Source organism: Tachysurus fulvidraco, chromosome 4 (genome assembly GCF_022655615.1).
Source record: "Tachysurus fulvidraco isolate hzauxx_2018 chromosome 4, HZAU_PFXX_2.0, whole genome shotgun sequence".
In the NCBI taxonomy this organism is placed as follows: domain Eukaryota; kingdom Metazoa; phylum Chordata; class Actinopteri; order Siluriformes; family Bagridae; genus Tachysurus; species Tachysurus fulvidraco.
In genome coordinates this window covers 30,512,717-30,533,027 of record NC_062521.1, presented here as the reverse complement: position 1 = coordinate 30,533,027, position 20,311 = coordinate 30,512,717, and the positions used below count along the sequence as shown (strand labels likewise).

Genomic DNA, 20,311 nt, shown 5'->3' with positions numbered 1-20,311 from the left:
TCAGGAAACCGGGTTACATACGTAACCTGGTGTAGTTATGTGTGCTGTATGTTTCTTTTCCACCTCCTACTGGAGTTTTAAGGTACTGCACTATATTTTGCTGTTTGCTTCCGGTTTCTTTCAGTGAACGCAGTCGAGAAGAACGTGCACGCAGTTCCTATCAGCTATTGATTCTATTGTTCATACCTTGGAAATATATGTCTGTAAGTTCTAAAATTTATACTAAATAGTGTTTTTGAGTGTTATGGAGAGTAAAGTAAATTGTAGATTAAGATTATGATTCGCGTTATTGGTAACGTGTCTTGTTTTAGCATACTAGACTGCTAATTTCTCTTCATAAGTGTATGTGCATAATCTCATTAGAATATAATTTTGAATGTAATTTTTTGAAGTGTACATTACTTAAAATAATGTTAAAAAGGAACTATGTGCAGAATCAAACTGTAATGTTAAGCTGAATGTGTACATAAATGTTCATACATATTTTTTCTTTTTGTTGAAGTTTTACATAAACGAATTGAGAAGAACAATCACCAGTAAACTTACTAAAGTTATGAAGACTGATTTCTGGAGTTCTTTTCTGAAAGTGTACGCTATCTGTTAAGCCTTTGCTCAAGCTACGCAATCGGTCAGAACAGAATAATGATCCTGTTGCAGATTTCTGCACAGTTTTAACTATTGTATCTACATTTGCTGTATTTTGACCTTTCCCTGATTTACCCCACTGTGAGTCTGTACTTCCTCAGATAACCCTGGGTTGATCTGTTGACTTTTAGACTAACTATTAAACTGTTTTTATTCATCTGAACAACTGGATCCAACGTCATCTCTGGATATTTGTGAGAATATCATTAAGCACATAGTGATGTACACTCACAACATTGTTGATGATGCTCTCCACTTGGTTGTAGGTATCATTCACTAATTCAGGGTTCTGTGACATGCTGATGTTACTGATCTGGAATGTGAATTTTACCGCATAGCAGGTGTCTGACATTTCTGTGGAACAAATCAGATGACTTTGAAATACAGATAAAGACATCATAGAGCTGAAATAATAATTTGTGTAGTATGTATTTTTGTTATCAATAAAACAAACATACTCTCATAGGTGAAGTTCAGCACTTTTACAGAGTCAGTGAGGTTTGTGAGTCGAGCTCTCAGATGAGTCTGGATTACACTGAGGACCAAACTCTCACTGGGAACAGGAGAGGAGGAATTGAAGAACATCATGGTCTGAACCACAGCTGAACCAGATCTGATGAAATAAAGCATTATGGTGATTATTTTTTACAGTCAGTCTGCTGATTAAATTCTCTGTAAAATTCAAATGTTTGTAAGAATATTATTAATTATATATAAACGAACAGACTTTACAAACAGAGGGTAAGAACAAACTGACTGAATGTAAACTTCTGAAATTAATATCAGGACACTTACATATGTGTGCTTTGTGCTTTAAGCTCATTCAGAAAAGATGCTGGTGTTATAGTGTCTCCATCTTGGAAGTGGTATGTCATGTCACCATTAACCTGGTTTCCTGAACTCCTGTTAGCAGTAGAAGACAAAAGTCACAATACAATTGACTGTACAATAAGAATTAACACACTGTTCTTTGAGAGTGGAAAGAACACTGCTGTGATCTTACGTGAAGAGAGAGCTCTGGGGTTTGAACGGTTCGGCAGCAGGTTCATTTAGAAGTGTGTTTAACTGTAGAAAGAAAAATAATTTATGTTTTTATGTTTGATGAAAGAAGAGATTTTTTTCCCTGTTTGATTTCAAGTGAATATACAGACATGATCTATCCATCCCTTCATTCACTAAACTGTTTGATCCAGCACTAGAGTGAGCAGAGAGAACAACACCTCCCTGTCTCTTTCAACAACATACATTTTAAACACAGAAAGGTTAAAGTCACTACCTGTACTTCTCCCACTGACCACAGGAGTCACTGTTACCTGAGATCTGAACTGCTTTGCATCCCTGAGGGAATTCACTTCATTTATATCCCTACAAATAGAATATGTTTGATGTCTGCCATTGCCAATGTAGCGTCTGGTACAGGTCATTTAGATATCATGTCCAAGGCACCCTAAACCTCGGCATATAATCTTCAATCAACCGATAAGCAACCTACTTTACACACACACAACGGGCTCCAGAATGACTTTAGCCTACACAAAGACCAGATAACCCCATGTGGCTTCTCTGATTGAACTCATAGGGGCCCTCAACCAGAACACACACACACACACTCACACACACACACACACACACACACACACACACACACACACACACACACACACACACACGCACACACAAAACACAATGAGACATTCCTTTTACTAATAAAACAAGTAGATAAAATACTCTAAAATTCTTATTCTTATAACCTTGTTGTAATGTGTTTCTTCTTTAAGGCCTGCCTGACTTAAAATTATTTGCTCCTTACTTTCCTGACAAGGGTGTATTTTATTCATGTGTCAGAACACAACACTGTATTAACATCAGTTACACTTTGATTACTGATCTGTGTATGTAATGTACCGCTGTCTTCATACCGCCATTCCCTTTCATGTTTAGTATCCAAATGACCACAAAATTATCGGTTACTCATTTTTCAAACAATGGTGTAATTTATTTGAGCACGAAAGGTGCCATACCGTCTTAATACACCTTGGATAAAACTTTAAAGTCATCTAAAAGTTTGATAGCTAAACCACGCCCACAGACACCTGAAACAAAGGGAGTTTTTCCCTCCGAAATCTCAGGCCGTAGTATTGGCCATCTCCCCCAAAGATGGGTGGAGTTCGCGATCTTTAAATTGTCACAAACACCATTAATCCGTGTTCAGACTTTCGGAACAGCTTAGAGACGACTCCATCTTCCTTCAAAGAAGTTTTGGCAAGCTCCACTCTCCAGAACCTCCAGGAAGAACGTCTGACCCCATTCTGTCTGAGATTTCTCCGTTACATCCAGATTCTTGTGCCGCCAACCAATGCAAGTAACCGTTTCCTCTACCAATCAATTTAGATGTGTAATTTTGATTATGAACATTGTATTGTGTCTTGAGATGAATTTACGTTTCTGTGACGATTTCCCAGTTAGGGTGTGATTAATTTTGAATCTAAGCTTGCCATTCCTTTCCTTCCTTTCTCTAATTTCTTCTTTCCAGTCTCTTCCTCCCTTTCCCCAATTTTAATTTCCTTTGTGTTATTTTATTTTCATCTTTGTTTTCCCTATTTCCTTTGTATTGTTTGTGTAGTTAGTTTTATGCTGTGTTTGTCTCATTCATTAAATGCCATATTTTTGTGCCACAAGTGATTGTCTCTGAGTATCGCTCACAAACTTAAGGTACCTGCTAAATCTGGTCAGAACTACATGCTCTATTAAGTTAATTGAATTCAAATTACGGTGTATAGTAAAAGGGGAGTGAACCTTCCTTGGCCAGGAAGATACCACCTTCATAGAATTAATAAAGGTTACATGGCCTGTTCGGCGGACGAACAGACCAAATAAGTGTAACATTAATTCCATTAGCGTTAATTTCAACTTAGGTTAAAATATTTAGGAGTCACTATAACACGTTATAATTACTTATAAATGTTTACCTTGCTTCGCGAGCCAAAATCACTACACCAAGTCTTTCTACTATTTCTGTGAGACATATCTGACCCTTTTAAATTCCCCCATTGCAGTCCTCTATTCAATTATTGTTTATGATCCTGTTGCAGATTTCTGCACAGTTTTAACTATTGTATCTACATTTTGCTGTATTTTGACCTTTCCCTGATTTACCCCACTGTGAGTCTGTACTTCCTCAGATAACCCTGGGTTGATCTGTTGACTTTTAGACTAACTATTAAACTGTTTTTATTCATTTGAGCAACTGGATCCAAAGTCATCTCTGGATATTTGTGAGAATATCATTAAGCACATAGTGATGTACACTCACAACATTGTTGATGATGCTCTCCACTTGGTTGTAGGTATCATTCACTAATTCAGGGATCTGTGACATGCTGATGTTACTGATCTGTAGTGTGAATTTTACCTCATAGCGGAAGTCTGAAATTTCTGTGGAACAAATCAGATGACTTTGAAATGCTGATAAAGAAGTCATAGAGATGAAAGAATAATTTGTGTGGTACGTATTTGTGTTATCATTAAAACAAACATACTCTCATAGATGAAGTTCAGCACTTTTACTGAGTCAGTGAGGTTTGTGTGTCGAGCACTCAGAAGAGTCTGGATTACACTGAGGACCAAACTCTCACTGGGAACAGGAGAGGAGGAATTGAAGACCATCGTGGTCTGAACCACAGCTGAACCAGATCTGATGAAATAAAGCATTATGGTGATTATTTTTTACAGTTAGACTGCTGATTTAATTCTCTGTAAAATTCAAATGTTTGTAAGAATATTATTAATTATATATAAATGAACAGACTTTACAAACAGAAGGTAAGAACACACTGACTGAATGTAAACTTCTGAAATTAATATCAGGACACTTACATAGGTGTGCTTTGTGCTTTAAGCTCATTCAGGAAAGATGCTGGTGTTATAGTGTCTCCATCTTGGAAGTGGTATGTCATGTCACCATTAACCTCATTTCCTGAACTCCTGTTAGCAGTAGAAGACAAAAGTCACAATACAATTGACTGTACAATAAGAACTAACACACTGTTCTTTGAGAGTGGAAAGAACACTGCTGTGATCTTACATGAAGAGAGAGCCCTGGGGTTTGAACGGTTCGGCAGCAGGTTCATTTAGAAGTGTGTTTAACTGTAGAAAGAGAAATAATTAATCAGTTTTTATGTTTGATGAAAGAACATTCCTTTGTATTATTTCTGTAACCATTTATTGTTTTAGATGATTTTTTATCCCTTCATTCCCTAAACTGCTTGATCCAGCACCAGAGTGAGCAGAGAGACCAACACCTCCCTGTCTCTTTCAACATCATACAACCCCTGGCAAAAGGTATGGAATCACTCCTCTCAGAAGATGTGCATTCAAATGTTTAATCGTGTAGAAAAAAAAACAAGCACATAAATGCCACAAAACAATTTTCACTCAACAATCCAAACTTCTGGCTGTATAAAACACTTAAAAAAAAAAAAAAAAAAAGATAAATATAGCGTTCAGCGTCAGTTCAGGCAGACCACATATTCAAGCTCGGCTATCAGCTGATGTCAAATTTTCTAACCCTGCCCATCAGCTGATCTGATTCCTAAACACTCTATTGCTCCCTTTCAAACAGGGTGACTTATTTAAATGCTTTTTTCAGTCTGTCTGCTTTGCTGTTTCCTCTGCATTGCTGCAACTTTGATTTAAACTCGGCAGCTATTTGGAGTTTAATCCGCAAGCTATCTTCTTTTGTGGGGCCTGCTTCCTCTGCTTTGCTGCTGCAATTCAAACCTGGCGGCTAATTAGAGTTTAAAAAGCAAGCTATCTATTTTTGTGTTTGAGATATGGAACTATAAGAGGTCATGATTACTATTACTATACTCGAGCCGAAAGGGAAGTTTGAAGATGCTTTTGAACTTACAGTAAATCGATTTGGCGCGAATGTTCGTGTATAATGGTGCGTTTGTTGAGCCAGAAGCGACCTTAGGGCTGGCGTGTTGTACAGTCTGTTATGATATGCTACGTTAGGCTAAGCAAGTTACGCTATGCTGGGTTTTATTTTTGTATGTTACGCTATATTATAAGATAAGGTTATGCTATGCTTTGCTATGCACGTCATGATGGGTCATGCCATGGTTGCTTTGCTAGTCTAGATTACCTCATGCTAGGTAATACTATGCCTCGATATGCCTTGCTATGCCAGCTCGTTATGTTATGGGGCTGTTTCCTCTGCATTGCTGTTGCTGCGATTTTAACTCGGCAGCTATTAGAGTTTAAACCACAAGCTATCTCCTTTTGTGTTCGCGATATGGAACTATAAGAGGTCGTGACTACAATTAGTATATTCGAACCGAAGGGGAAGTTTGAAGATGCTTTGAACTTACGGTAAATTGATACGGCATGAATGTTCGTGTATAATGGTGCGTTTGTTGAGCTGGAAGCAACCTTAGGGCAGTCTGTTATGCTACGCTATGCTTTGCTATGCTATGTATGTTATGATAGGCTAGGTTATAATGTATGTTACGCTATGTTATTATATACGGTTATGCTGTGCTTCTGCATTGCTCGTCACGATGGGTCATGCCACGCTTGCTATACTAGGCTAGATTACCTCATGCTAGGTAATGCTATGCCTTGATATGCCTTGCTATGCCAGCTCGTTATGTTATGTAAGGTTATGTTATGCTATGCTAGGAAGGCTACACCTTGCTAGGCTATGTTGCGTTATTTTATGTTAGGTTTGCTTTGCTAGGCTATGTTGTTATGTTATGCCATGCCTTGCTGGGCCAGGTTAGGTTACGTTGCCTATGCCCTGCTAGGTTATGTTTGGTTACTTTATGCTATGCCTCGCTAGGCTATGTTAGGTTACGTTATGCTATGCCCTACTAAGCCATGTTAGGTTACGTTATGCTATGCCCTGCTAAGCTATGTTATGCTATGCCCTGCTAAGCTATGTTAGGTTACGTTATGCTATGCCCTGGTAAGTTAAGTTAGGTTACGTTATGCCATGCCCTGCTAAGTTAAGTTAGGTTACGTTATGCTATGCCCTGCTAAGCTATGTTAGGTTACGTTATGCTATGCCCTGCTAGGCTATGTTACGTTACGTTATGTTATGCTTGCTTTGCAAGGCCATGTAGTTACATTACGCTATGTTAGGCTGTTATGATGCGTTATGCTATGCCTCGTTAGGCTGTGTTATTATGCGTTGTGCTGTGCCTTGCTGGGCTATGTTGCGTTGTGTTGTGCTTCGCCTTGCTAGACCATGTTAGGTTACGTTGCACTATGTTGTACCTCACTAGGCTGTTGTGATGCGTTGTGCTGTGCCTCACTAGGCTGTTATGATACGTTAGGCCATGCCTGCTAGGCGTTTTTGTCACGTTGTGCTGTGCCTTGCTGGGCGTTATGTTGTGTTGTGCTATGCATCCCTAGGCTGTTATGCCGTGTCTCGATGTACATTATAGCTAATACTTACAGTAGTACTTTTATTAAATGTATTGTAGCTTTATTGTTATTTCAATATGTGCTTTTATTTACTTTTATCTCTTTTAGGATGACTATTACCATCTGTCTGGGGACTACAGGTGAAAAATAGTCATCTGGCTAACTCTGGCATATTGACAGAAATGTTTATTAATATGCATTGTCCCTGTAATAAATAAATAAATAGATAGGCGTTTGTTACATTATGCTATGCCTCCCTAGGCTGTAATGGCATGTTATGCCATGCCTTGCTAGGCATTATGTTATATTATGCTATGCCTCGCTGGGCTGTGGTTGTTTTGCGTTGCGCTGTGTTTATGCCTTGTTGACTGTTGCAATGCATGGTGATGTGCCTCGCTGGGCTGTAGTGATACGTTAAGCGGTGCCTTGCTAGGCGTTATGTTGCGTTGTGCTGTGCCCTGCTGAGCTGTTTTGCGTTACGTTATGTGATGCCTTGCTGGGCTGTGTTGTGTTGTGTTGTGCTGTGCCTTACTGGGCTGTGTTGCATTGCGTTATGCTGGGTTATGCCTCGCTAGGCTGTTGTGATACGTTGGGCTGTGCCTCGCTGGGCTGTTGTGATACGTTGGGCTGTGCCTCGCTGGGCTGTTGTGATAAATTATGCCATGTCTTGCTATTCGTTATGTTACGTTATGCGATGCCTCCATAGGCTATGTTCTGTTATGCTATGCCCTGCTAGGCGGGTATGATCAGTTATGCCATGACTTGCTAGACGTTAAGATATGGCTAGGCGTTATGATGCGTTACGTTAGGACTCGCTAGGCTGTTATGATACGTTATGCAGGAAATATTTACTGACAAATGGTCTAACTTCTTAACTTGACAATGGTTAACTGCTAGCCAGCAATGAAAATGAAAAGCTTCAGATTAAATTCAGATTAAACTCTCCTCCTTGTAGAAGCTCTGCAGCAGTGTCCAGCAAAAGAAAGATAGTGACCTGGTGGATTGATAATTGATGGCTACTGGCTCTGCATGTATTGTGTTTCTGTTCTTAAAAGAAAAGTAATGTTCCAAAGCTGGGAAAGGCACTGAGAAGCATCCTAACCGCTGCTTCTTCAATTATTTAATAGCTGGACCTATCCGAGGTTTTCGCAGGAGTGTCTTGGTTGCCTACTCATTTGTTTGCCTATAATAATTTGATTTCTGTTAAAGAATCGATTCTTTGTTGGAAAAGGAAGTTAAGAATGGATTTCTTGTTGGGCCTTTTGGAAGTCTCCTTTCTCGGGTTGTTGGAGGGATCCTAGAGGGATGGCTACTCGGGGGATATTCAGGGAGGAGGCACTGGTTTCTCGTGTTCTGTTTGTGATTGAGCTAGCTCTGCTGCTGCTAGCTCTCCTCTGCTGCTGCTAGCTCTCCTCCTCTGCTGCTATCTCTCCTCTGATGCCGTCCCTAAAGGTAGCTGAACCAGGAGTGGAACGTTAAAGATTCTGGTTGCACCTTGGAAAATTGGGATGGCATTTCTTTCTTTTTTTTTTCCTCTCATCATGATGTTCTGGATTCTTCTGCAGCCTTGAATCGTATACAGATGCTGCGCCTTCCATTTGTTTTTTTTTTTTTTTTTTTTTGTTTTTTTTTGGGGGGGAGGGGGGGGGGGTTCATGGTCAGTGATTGCTAGTAAATGGCAAAGGAACTGCTTTCTGTGCCTGATAATAACATGTCCTCTGCTCTGTTGGTATTTTACTAATAAGATTGGCTAGTAAAAAGCTTGCTTTAATCCTCTGCTGGCTTTTCAGTTAGCAGGAAGAGCCAGGGAGGATTGCCTGGTATGGTCTGTTTGGGGCGGATTATGTCTTGCTGCTTTCCCAGTTAAATGGAAGATTGTCCCCAGAAGCTGCTGCAGTTCCCTGACTAGCTTTCATGGAGCTCATGAAAAGGATGGGGAATTCAGAACAGAGCCATACCGCCAAATGTAATTTTATAAGCTCGCAAATAAAAAATTCAATGTCAAAGAATTGTCTTTATTTTGACTCAAGTGGTCCAGCTTTGTCTTATTGCAGTTGCCAGATCAGCTTTGCAGGTTGGAGCCTTGTCCTGGACCATTTTCTTTAATTACCAAACAGAAGTTCCAGCATCATCACCCTGCCCAATGCAGATTCGTGATTCATCACTGAATATAAGTCTCATCCAGTCATCCACAGTCCAAGATTGTCTTTCTTTAGCCCACTGTCTTTAACCTTGTTTATTTCTGTTTAGATGTTAATGATGGTTTTCATTTGGCTTTTCTGTACAGTATGTAAATCCCTTTTCTTTTAGGCGATTACTTACAGTCTGGTCAGAGACATTGACTCCACTTTCTGGCCCATTTATTCCTCAATTGTTTTGTTGTGCATTTTCTGTTTTCAAGGCATATTGCTTTACGTTTTCTGTCTTGGCGCTTTGATGTCTTTCTTGGTCTACCAGTACGCTTCCCTTTTACAACCTTTCCATTTGATTTGTACTTGGTCCAGATTTTAGACACAGCTGACTGGGAACAACCAACATCTTTTGCAACATTCCGTGAAGAATTACCTTCTTCGAGAAGTTTGATAATCTTCTCCTTTGAGTCATGTCAATCATCTTGGTTCAACACATCACTAATGTGTGCAAGCACTCTTTTTTTAACTGCAGACTAATTAGCAGTTGTAATCAGATACAGGTGTTTGTTTTAGAAATGCAAAGTGCATGGTGATTCCATATAATTTTCCTCAGATTTGTGTGATTCCTTATTTTTTCCCTCTGTTTGATCTGTTAAAACAGTTGTAATTGACTATAGTTATCTTTCTTTGTTTTATTTTTAAAGTGTTTTATACAGCCAGAAGTTTGGATTGTTGAGTGAAAATTGTTTTGTGGCATTTATGTGCTTGTTTTTTTTTCTACACAATTAAACATTTAAATGAACATCATCTGAGAAGGGTGATTCCATACTTTTTGCCAGGGGTTGTACATTTTAAACACAGAAAGGTTAGAGTCACTACCTGTACTTCTCCCACTGACCACAGGAGTCACTGTTACCTGAGTTCTGAACTGCTTTGCATCCCTGAGGGAATTCACTTCATTTATTTCCCTACATATGGAATATGTTTGATGTCTGCCATTGCAAAGTCTTTCTACTATTTCTGTGAGACATATCTGACCCTTTTAAATTCCCCCATTGCAGTCCTCTATTTGATTATTTTTTATGATCCTGTTGCAGATGTCTAGGCTGTTTTAACTTTGCTGTTGTACCCATCCATCCATCCATCCATTTTCTACCGCTTATCCGGGGCCGGGTCACGGGGGCAGCAGCCTAAGCAGGGATGCCCAGACTTCCCTCTCCCCAGACACTTCCTCCAGCTCTTCCGGGGGAATACCGAGGCGTTCCCAGGCCAGCCGAGAGACATAGTCCCTCCAGCGTGTCCTAGGTCTTCCCCGGGGCCTCCTCCCGGTTGGACATGCCCGGAACACCTCCCCAGGGAGGCGTCCAGGAGGCATCCGAAACAGATGCCCGAGCCACCTCAGCTGACCCCTCTCAATGTGGAGGAGCAGCGGCTCTACTCTGAGCTCCTCCCGAATGACTGAGCTCCTCACCCTATCTCTAAGGGTGCGCCCAGCCACTCTGCGGAGGAAACTCATTTCGGCCGCCTGTATCCGGGATCTTGTCCTTTCGGTCATGACCCAAAGCTCATGGCCATAGGTGAGGGTAGGAACGTAGATCGACTGGTAAATAGAGAGCTTCGCCTTGCGGCTCAGCTCTCTCTTCACCACAACAGATCGGTATATCGACCGCATCACTGCGGAAGATACACCGATCCGCCTGTCGATCTCCCGCTCCATCCTTCCCTCACTCGTGAACAGGACCCCAAGATACTTAAACTCCTCCACTTGAGGCAGGAACTCTCCACCAACCTGAAGAGGGCAAGCCACCCTTTTCCGGCTGAGAACCATGGCCTCGGACTTGGAGGTGCTGATTCTCATCCCCGCCGCTTCACACTCGGCTGCAAACCGTCCCAGTGCATGCTGAAGGTCCTGATTTGAAGAAGCCAACAGGACAACATCATCTGCAAAGAGCAGAGACGAAATCCTGTGGTCCCCAAACCTGACTCCCTCTGGCCCCCGACTGCGCCTAGAAATCCTGTCCATATAAATAATGAACAGGACCGGTGACAAAGGGCAGCCCTGCCGGAGTCCAACATGCACCGGGAACAAATCTGACTTACACCCGGCAATGCGAACCAAACTCCTGCTCCGGTCATATAGGGACCGGACAGCCCTTAACAGAGGGCCCCGGACCCCATACTCCCAGAGCACCCCCCACAGGCCATCACGAGGGACACAGTCAAATGCCTTCTCCAGATCCACAAAACACATGTGGACTGGTTGGGCAAACTCCCATGAACCCTCCAGCAACCTGGTGAAGGTATAGAGATGGTCCAGTGTTCCACGACCAGGACGAAACCCGCATTGTTCCTCCTGAATCCAAGGTTCGACTATCGGCCGAATTCTCCTCTCCAGTACCCTGGCATAGACTTTTCCGGGGAGGCTGAGGAGTGTGATCCCCCTATAGTTGGAACACACCCTCCGGTCCCCTTCTTAAACAGAGGGACCACCACCCCAGTCTGCCAGTCCAGAGGCACTGTCCCCAACCGCCACGCGATGTTGCAGAGGCGTGTCAACCAAGACAGCCCCACAACATCCAGAGACTTAAGGTACTCAGGGCGGATCTCATCCACCCCCGGTGCCTTGCCACTGAGGAGCTTCTCAACTACCTCAGTGACCTCAGCTTGGGGGATCGACGAGTCCACTACCGAGCCCTCCGCCTCCGCTTCCTCAATGGAAGACATGTTGGCGGGGTTGAGGAGATCCTCGGAGTACTCCTTCCACCGTCTGAGGATGTCACCAGTCGAAGTCAGCAGATTCCCACTCCCACTGTAAACAGTGTGAGCAGGGCACTGCTTCCCCCTCCTGAGACGCCGGACGGTTTGCCAGAATTTCTTCGAGGCCAACCGATAGTCCTTCTCCATGGCCTCACCGAACTCCTCCCAGACCCGAGTTTTTGCCTCTGCAACCACCCGGGCTGAAGCTCGCTTGGCCCTCCGGTAACTATCAGCTGCCTCCGGAGTCCCCCGAGCCAACCAGGCTCGATAGGACTCCTTCTTCAGCTTGACGGCATCCCTTACATCCGGGGTCCACCACCGGGTTCGTGGATTGCCGCCACGACAGGCACCGGAGACCTTACGGCCACAGCTCCGTGCGGCTGCATCAACAATGGAGGTGGAGAACATGGTCCACTCGGTCTCAATGTCTCCAACCTCCCTCGGGATCTGGTTGAAGCTCTGCCGGAGGTGAGAGTTGAAGATCTCTCTGACAGGAGACTCTGCCAAACGTTCCCAACAGACCCTCACAGTACGTTTGGGTCTGCCAAGTCTGTCCAACTTCCTCCCCTGCCATCGGACCCAACTCACCACCAGGTGGTGATCAGTTGACAGCTCCGCCCCTCTCTTTACCCGAGTGTCCAAGACATACGGCCGGAGGTCAGATGAAACAACCACAAAGTCGATCATCGACTTCCGACCTAGGGTGTCCTGGTGCCATGTGTACTGATGGACTGTTGTATTTCGACCTTTCCCTGATTTCTCCCACTGTGAGTCTGTACTTCCTCAGATAACCCTGTGTTGATCTGTTGACCTTTACACTAACTATTAAACTGTTTTTATTCATCTGTGCAAATGGATCCAACGTCATCTCTGGATATTTGTGAGAAATCATTAAGCACATAGTGATGTACACTCACAACATTGTTGATGATGCTCTCCACTTGGTTGTAGGTATCATTCATTAATTCAGGGTTCTGTGACATGATGATGTTACTGATCTGGAATGTGAATTTTACCGGATAGCAGGTGTCTGGCATTTCTGTGGAATAAATCAGGTGACTTTGAAATACAGACAAAGAAGTCATAGAGATGAAAGAATAATTTGTGTAGTATGTATTTGTGTTATCAGTAAAACAAACATACTCTCATAGGTGAAGTTCAGCACTTTTACAGAGTCAGCGAGGTTTATGAGTCGAGCACTCAGAAGAGTCTGGATTACACTGAGGACCAAACTCTCACTGGGAACAGGAGAGGAGGAATTGAAGAACATCGTGGTCTGAACCACAGCTGAACCAGATCTGATGAAATAAAGCATTATGGTGATTATTTTTACAGTCAGACTGCTGATGTAATTCTCTGTTTAAGTCAAATGTTCGAAAGAATATTATTAATTATATATAAATGAACAGACTTTACAAACAGAGGGTAAGAACACAGTGACTGAATGTAAACTTCTGAAATTAATATCAGGACACTTACATAGGTGTGCTTTGTGTTTTAAGCTCATTCAGGAAAGATGCTTGTGTTATAGTGTCTCCATCTTGGAAGTGGTATATCATGTCACCATTAACCTGGTTTCCCGAACTCCTGTTAGCAGTAGAAGACAAGTCACAATACAATTGACTGTACAATAAGAATTAACACACTGTCCTGTGGGCCCACCACCTGCAGGAGAAACCGTAAGGGGCCGGTGCAATGTGGATTGGGTGGCAGTCGAAAGCGGGGGCCTCGGCGACCCAATACCCAGACACCCTGGCACTAGGGACATGGAATGTCACCTTGCTGGGGGGAAGGAGCCTGAGCTGGTGCGGGAGGTTGAGAGATACCGACTAGATATAGTTGGGCTCACCTCCACACACAGCTTGGGCTCTGGAATCCAACTCCTTGAGAGAGGCTGGACTCTCTACTACTCTGGAGTTGCCCATTGTGAGAGGCGGCAGGCTGGTGTGGGCTTGCTCATAGCCTCCCAGCTCAGCAACCATGTGTTGGAGTTCACCCCGCTGAACAAGAGGGTCGTTTTCCTGCGCTTTCGGGTCGGAGATAGTTCTCTCATGGTTATTTGTGCTTATGGGCCAAATGGCAGTGTAGAGTACCCGACCTTCTTGGCGTGTCTGGAAAGGGTGCTGGAAAGTGCTCAGACCGGGGACTCCATCGTTCTTCTGGGGGACTTCAACGCTCACGTGGGCAGTGACAGTGACACCTGGAGGGGCGTGATTGGGAGGAACGGCCCCCCGACCTGAACCCGGGTGGTGTTCTGTTATTGGACTTCTGTGCTAGTCACAGTTTGTCCATAACGAACACCATGTTCAAGCATAAGGGTGTCCATCAGTACACATGGCACCAGGACACCCTAGGTCGGTAGTTGATGATCGACTTTGTGGTTGTTTCATCTGACCTCCGGCCGTATGTCTTGGACACTCGGGTAAAGAGAGGGGCGGAGCTGTCAACTGATCACCACCTGGTGGTGAGTTGGATCCGATGGCGGGGGAGAAAGTTGGACAGACTTGGCAGACCCAAACATACTGTGAGGGTCTGCTGGGAACGTTTGACAGAGTCTCCGGTCAGAGAGATCTTCAACTCCCACCTCCGGCAGAGCTTCAAAAAGATCCCGAGGGAGGATGGAGACATTGAGTCCGAGTGGACCATGTTCTCCACCTCCATTGTCGACGCGGCCGCTCGGAGCTGTGGCCGTAAGGTCTCCGGTGCCTGTCGTGGTGGCAATCACCGAACCCGGTGGTGGACCCCGGAAGTAAGGGATGCCGTCAAGCTGAAGAAGGAGTCCTATCGAGCCGAGTTGGCTCAGGGGACTCCGGAGGCAGCTGATAGGTACCGAAGGGCCAAGTGAGCTTCAGCCCGGGTGGTTATGGAGGCAAAAACTTGGGTCTGGGAGGAGTTCGGTGAGGCAATGGAGAAGGACTATCGGTTGGCCTCGAAGAAATTCTGTCAAACCGTCCGGCGCCTCAAAAGGGGGAAGCAGTGCTTTGCTCACACTGTTTACAGTGGGAGTGGGAATCTGCTGACTTCGACTAGGGACATCCTCGGACGGTGGAAAGAATACTTTGAGGTTCTCCTCAACCCCACCGACATGTCTTCCACTGAGGAAGCAGAGGGCGGGGGCTCAGTTGTGGACTCGTCGATTCCCCAAGCTGAGGTCACTGAGGTAGTTGAGAAGCTCCTCAGTGGCAAGGCACCAGGGGTGGATGAGATCCGCCCTGAGTACCTCAAGTCTCTGGATGTTGTTGGGCTGTCTTGGTTGACACGCCTCTGCAACATCGCGTGGAGGTTGGGGACAGTGCCTCTGGACTGGCAGACTGGGGTGGTGGTCCCTCTGTTTAAGAAGGGGGACTGGAGGGTGTGTTCCAACTATAGGGGGATCACACTCCTGAGCCTTCCCAGAAAAGTCTATGCCAGGGTACTGGAGAGGAGAATTTGGCCGATAGTCGAACCTCGGATTCAGTAGGAACAATGCGGGTTTCCTCCCGGTCGTGGAACACTGGACCATATCTATACCCTCGCCAGGTTGCTGGAGGGTTCATGGGAGGTTGCCCAACCAGTTCACATGTTTTTTGTGGATCTGGAGAAGGCTTTCGACTGTGTCCCACGTGGTGACCTGTGGTTGGGTGCTCTGGGAGTATGGGGCCCGGGGCCCTCTGTTAAGGGCTGTCCGGTCCCTATATGACCGGAGCAGGAGTTTGGTTCGCATTGCCGGCAGTAAGTCAGACTTGTTCCCGGTGCATGTTGGACTCCGGCAGGGCTGCCCTTTGTCACCGGTCCTGTTCATTACTTACATGGACAGGATTTCTAGGCGCAGTATGGGGCCGGAGGGAGTCCGATTTGGGGACCACAGGATTTCGTCTCTGCTTTTTGCAGATGATGTTGTCCTGCTGGCTTCCTCAAACCAGGACCTTCAGCGTGCACTGGGACGAGTGTGAAGCGGCGGGAATGAGAATCAGCACCTCCAAGTCCGAGGCCATGGTTCTCAGTCGGAAAAGGGTGGCTTGCCCCCTTCAGGTTGGTGGAAAGCTCCTGCCTCAAGTGGAGGAGTTTAAGTATCTTGGGGTCTCGTTTATGAGTGAGGGTAGGATGGAGCGGGAGATCGACAGGCGGATTGGTGTATCTTCTGCAGTGATGCGGTCGATATATGGATCTCTTGTGGTGAAGAAAGAGCTGATCCACAAGGTGAAGCTGTCTATTTACCGGTCGATCTATGTTCCTACCCTCACCTATGGTCATGAGGTTGGGGTCATGACCGAAAGGACGAGATTCCGGATACAGGCGGCCGAAATGAGTTTCCTCCGCAGGGTGGCTGGGCGCTCCCTTAGAGATAGGGTGAGGAGCTTGGTCACTCAGGAGGAGCTCAGAGTAGAGCCACTGTTCCTCCACATCGAGAGGAGTCAGCTGAGGTGGCTCGGCCATCTATTTCGGATGCCTCCTGGACACCTCCCTGGGGAGGTGTTCCAGGCATGTCCAACCGGGAGGAGGCCCCGGGGAAGACCTAGGACACGCTGGAGGGACTATGTCTCTCGGCTGGCCTGGGAACGCCTCGGTATTCCCCCGGAAGAGCTGGAGGAAGTGTCTGGGGAGAGGGAAATCTGGGCATCCATGCTTAGACTGCTGCCCCCGCGACCCGGCCCCGGATAAGCGGTAGAAGAAGAAGAAGAAGACACTGTTCTTTGTGAGTGGAAAGAACACTGCTGTGATCTTACATGAAGAGAGAGCTCTGGGGTTCGAACGGTTTGGCAGCAGGTTCATTTAGAAGTGTGTTTAACTGTAGAAAGAGAAATAACTAATCAGTTTTTATGTTTGACAAAAGAACCGATGAATTTTTTTCATGTTTGTTTTCAACTGAATATACAGACATGATCTATCCATCCCTTCATTCCCTAAAGTGAGCAGAGAGACCAACACCTCCCTGTCTCTTTAAACATCATACATTTTAAACACAGAAAGGTTAGAGTCACTACCTGTACTTCTCCCACTGACCACAGGAGTCACTGTTACCTGAGATCTGAACTGCTTTGCATCCCTGGGGGAATTCACTTCATTTATGTCCCTACATATAGAATATGTTTGATGTCTGCCATTGCAAATGTAGTGTCTGGTACAGGTCATTTAGATTTCATGTCAAAGGCACCCTAAACTTCAGCATCTGATCTTCAATCAACCCGATGAGCAACCTATTTTACACACACAACTGGCTCCAGAATGACTGGAACCTACACAAAGACCAGATAACCCCATGCCGCTTCTCTGATTAAACTCATAGGGGCCCTTAACCAGAACACACACACACACAAACACACACACACACAACACAATGAGACATTCCTTTTACTAATAAAACAAGTAGATAAGATACTCTAAGATTCTTATTCTTATAACCATGTTGTAATGTGTTTCTTCTTTAAGGCTTGCCTGACTTAAAATTATTTGCTCCTTACTTTCCTAACAGGGTATCTTACTCATATCTTATACTCATACTCATATCTACTCATTACATGTATCTTACTCATGTGTCAGAACACAACACTGTATTAAAATCAGTTACACTTTGATTACTGATCCGTGTATGTAATGTACCGCTGCCTTCATACCGTCATTCCCTTTCATGTTTAGTATCCAAATGACCACAAAATTATCGGTTACTCATTTTTTCAAACAATGTTGTAATTTATTTGAGCACGAAAGGCCCCATACCGTCTTAATACACCTTGGATAAAACTTTAAAGTCATCTAAAAGTTTGATAGCTAAACCACGCCCACAGACACCTGAAACAAAGGGAGTTTTTCCCTCCGAAATCTCAGGCCGTAGTATTGGCCATCTCCCCCAAAGATGGGTGGAGTTCGCGATCTTTAAATTGTCACAAACACCATTAATCCGTGTTCAGACTTTCGGAACAGCTTAGAGACGACTCCATCTTCCTTCAAAGAAGTTCTGGCAAGCTCCACTCTCCAGAACCTCCAAGAAGAACGTCTGACCCCATTCTGACTGAGATTTCTCCGTTACATCCAGATTCTTGTGCCGCCAACCAATGCAAGTAACCGTTTCCTCTACCAATCAATTTAGATGTGTAATTTTGATTATGAACCTTGTATTGTGTCTTGAGATGAATTTACGTTTCTGTGACGATTTCCCAGTTAGGGTGTGATTAATTTTGAATCTAAGCTTGCCATTCCTTTCCTTCCTTTCTCTAATTTCTTCTTTCCAGTCTCTTCCTCCCTTTCCCCAATTTTAATTTCCTTTGTGTTATTTTATTTTCATCTTTGTTTTCCCAATTTCCTTTGTTTTATTTGTGTAGTTAGGTTTATGTTGTGTTTGTCTCATTCATTAAATGCCATATTTTTGTGCCACAAGTGATTGTCTCTGAGTATCGCTCACAAACTTATGGTGCCTGCAACATCTGGTCAGAACTACATGCTCTATTAAGTTAATTTAATTCAAATTACGGTGTAAAGTAAAAGAGGAATGAACCTTCCTTGGTCACGAAGATACCTCCTTCATAGAATTAATAAAGGTTACACGGCCTGTTCGGCGGACGAACAGACCAAATAAGTGTAACATTAATTCCATTAGTGTTAATTTCAACTTAGGTTAAAATATTTAGGAGTCACTATAACACGTTATAATTACTTATAAATGTTTACCTTGCTTCGCGAGCCCCCATTCCCCTATTACAGTCCTCTATTCAATTATTGTTTATGATCCTGTTGCAGATTTCTGCACAGTTTTAACTATTGTATCTACATTTTGCTGTATTTTGACCTTTCCCTGATTCACCCCACTGTGAGTCTGTACTTCCTCAGAGAACCCTGGGTTGATCTGTTGACTTTTAGACTAACTATTAAACTGTTTTTATTCATTTGAGCAACTGGATCCAACGTCATCTCTGGATATTTGTGAGAATATCATTAAGCAAATATTGATGTGCACTCACAACATTGTTGATGATGCTCTCCACTTGGTTGTAGGTATCATTCACTAATTCAGGATTCTGTGACATGCTGATGTTACTGATCTGGAGTGTGAGTTTTACCCCATAGCGGAAATCTGACATTTCTGTGGAACAAATCAGATGACTTTGAAATGTTGATAAAGAAGTCATAGAGATGAAATAATAATTTGTGTAGTACGTATTTGTGTCATCATTAAAACAAACATACTCTCATAGGTGAAGTTCAGCACTTTTACAGAGTCACTGAGGTTTGTGAGTCGAGCACTCAGAAGAGTCTGGATTACACTGAGGACCAAACTCTCACTGGGAACAGGAGAGGAGGAATTGAAGACCATCGTGGTCTGAACCACAGCTGAACCAGATCTGATGAAATAAAGCATTATGGTGATTATTTTTTACAGTCAGTCTGCTGATTTAATTCTCTGTTAAAGTCAAATGTTAGAAAGAATGTTATTAATTATATATAAATGAACAGACTTTACATACAGAGTGTAAGAACACACTGACTGAATGTAAACATCTGAAATTAACATCAGGACACTTACATAGGTGTGCTTTGTGCTTTAAGCTCATTCAGGAAAGATGCTGGTGTTATAGTGTCTCCACCTTGGAAGTGGTATGTCATGTCACCATTAACCTGCTTTCCTGAGCTCCTGTTAGCAGTAGAAGACAAAAGTCACAATACAATTGACTGTACAATAAGAATTAACACACTGTTCTTTGAGAGTGGAAAGAACACTGCTGTGATCTTACGTGAAGAGAGAGCTCTGGGGTTCAAACGGTTCGGCAGCAGGTTCATTTAGAAGTGTGTTTAACTGTAGAAAGAGAAATAATTAATCACTTTGAAAGAAACATGAAAGAACATTCCTTTGTATTGTTTCAGGTAACAATTTATTGTTTTAGATGATTTTTTCCCTTTTTGTTTTCAACTGAATATACAGACATGATCTATACATCCCTTCATTCCCTAAACTGCTTGATCCAGCACCAGAGTGAGCAAAGAGACCAACACCTCCATGTCTCTTTCAACATCATACATTTTAAACACAGAAAGGTTACAGTCACTACCTGTACTTCTCCCACTGACCACAGGTGTCACTGTTACCTGAGTTCTGAACTGCTTTGCATCCCTGAGGGAATTCACTTCATTTATGTCCCTACATATGGAATGTTTGATGTCTGCCATTGCAAAGTCTTTCTACTATTTCTGTGAGACATATCCGACCCTTTTAAATTCCCCCATTGCAGTCCTCTATTCGATTATTGTTTATGATCCTGTTGCAGATTTCTGCACAGTTTTAACTATTGTATCTACATTTTGCTGTACTTCCTCAGATAACCCTGGGTTGATCTGTTGACTTTTAGACTAACTGTCTTGTCTTGTTAAACTGTTTT

At 43.6% G+C, this 20,311-nt stretch overlaps 1 long non-coding RNA gene across 1 annotated transcript; it reads right to left on the bottom strand.

The window, feature by feature from the left end:
- Positions 1-1,455: 1,455 nt before the first annotated feature.
- On the bottom strand, positions 1,456-19,011 carry LOC125141040. Its single transcript, XR_007140382.1, has 3 exons — positions 18,899-19,011; positions 16,670-16,731; positions 1,456-1,548 (listed from the first exon to the last, which is right to left on the bottom strand). It is a non-coding gene; the product is annotated as an uncharacterized LOC125141040 (long non-coding RNA).
- Positions 19,012-20,311: the final 1,300 nt, after the last annotated feature.